General features: G+C 45.6%; 1 long non-coding RNA gene across 1 annotated transcript in view; it reads left to right on the top strand.

Moving 5' to 3' along the window:
• The first annotated feature begins 1,046 nt into the window (after positions 1 to 1,046).
• The window catches only part of LOC116073038, an 11,662-nt gene continuing 10,972 nt past the window's right edge, over positions 1,047 to 1,736 (top strand). Inside the window, exon 1 of the long non-coding RNA XR_004111642.1 lies at positions 1,047 to 1,275. This is a non-coding gene — a long non-coding RNA (uncharacterized LOC116073038). The remainder of the gene's footprint in view (positions 1,276 to 1,736) is intronic.

Genomic DNA, 1,736 nt, shown 5'->3' with positions numbered 1-1,736 from the left:
TCCCCATCTCCCCACTTGGGGGTGGGGCAGGCAACAATTGCTTCCTGTAGCCCCCACCGCTACTACTACTCTACTACTGCTACTCTGTCCTCTTCAACCGGTTCAGTTACTGCATTAGCCTTCTATCTAGTTGGCAAAGTTTGACGTACTTAATTCTCGCTGCTCAGATTACGGGTCTGGGTTCTGTCTTCTGATTGGACCCCAGTGGGTCCATTACTGTAAGGGAGAATACAGAACTTCACAGTGGTTCAGGATTTCCTCAAGGTCACAGAATTTGTAGGTGCCTCTTGGGTATTTAAAGGCAGGTCTACTTGTTGCCAGAGCTGAACAGGATCAGGATATTCTCACACCAGGGTGCTCCCACCTTCTCATTCCACTGGCCTCACCCATTCAGCCCCATCGTAAATTCCACCCACCAACCTGAAGCCTGGAACTATGGGTAAAGCCACAGCCACAGTGCTGTGACAGTGTCTATGGCTAGGTTCTTCTCAGAGATATATTTGAGAAAATTATCTGGGCCAACTTCTGAATTTTTCATCAAGTAAAAAGGGATAAGTCCTAAATAAGTTATAAAGGGATATTGATGTGCTTTGTAAAACCAAGGCTATGTTTTATAGAGCCCAGTACGGTACGGTGGGAGCATCCCTTTCCCGCTGAGGTAGCAACCATAGGATGGGTCTAGTATAGAATAGAGTTTATTTAGGGGCATGGGAAGGGGAGTTGAGAAGGGAGCAGAGGCAGAAAAAGAGAGGAGAGAGGAAATTGAGAGAGAGAGAGGAGAGAGAGAGAGAGAGAGAGAGAGAGAGAGGAGAGGAGAGGAGAGAGGAGAGAGAGAGAGAGAGAGAGAGAGAGAGAGAGAGAGAGAGAGAGAGAGAGAGAGAGAGAGAGAGAGAGAGAGAGAGAGAGAGAGAGAGAGAGAGAGATGAGGGGGGAGAGGTCAAATAGTCCCTTTTATAGTAATCCAGGCCTACCTGGCTGTTGCTAGGTAACTGTTGGATAGGAGCATAAAAGGAATGCCAACAGATAGAACATTATCTTCATGGAAACAAATTTCCATCCCTGACCCAGACTTCTATGAGAGGAAACAAATAAAACAAGAAAGCAAACAAACAAAACCAAAACAAAACAAAAAACCTAACCAAACGAAAAATAACTCAAAACAGGAATATTTTAATTTCACTTGAATTTTCCAAATAGTCTCAGAGAATACTTTTTGATGGAAGACAGGTGGTTAGAGAGAAGGGAGTGGAGCCAAAAGAGAAATCAGGGCACCAGGTAAGTTATTCTCTGCTGACAAAATGAGCCAGTTCAAGCCAGATTAGAATGTATAAAACCAGGTTTATGGAGAAGCAGCTTTCAGGAAGTTTACTGACCACACAGGAGGGGGTTGGTGAAGTCGCCATGGGAGGGGGAAGAGAAAGCATGGGGAGGAAGGGAGAGAGAGAGAGAGAGAGAGAGAGGGAGAGAGAGAGAGAGAGAGAGAGAGAGAGAGAGGCAAAAACCTCTGTTTTATATATCTAAGAACTTCTGGGGGAGGAGAAGCCCAGGCCCTAGACTTGGAAGGTCAGGGCAGAAGGCAGGATATGCCAGCCAGCCCCTGTAATAGGTAGGGACTTAGGGGTGCTGAGAGAACCTGGAGGCCAGATCCACTTTGGCATTTGTCCTGGGTCTGAATCCAGATCCATTGAGCAAGAAAGGACCGTTCATCTTTTTTTTTTTTTTTTTTTTTTTTTTTT

This window comes from Mastomys coucha, unplaced genomic scaffold (assembly GCF_008632895.1).
Source record: "Mastomys coucha isolate ucsf_1 unplaced genomic scaffold, UCSF_Mcou_1 pScaffold23, whole genome shotgun sequence".
NCBI lineage: Eukaryota > Metazoa > Chordata > Mammalia > Rodentia > Muridae > Mastomys > Mastomys coucha.
The sequence above is the reverse complement of the archived record's forward strand: the minus strand, read 5'-3'. Positions and strand labels throughout refer to the sequence as shown.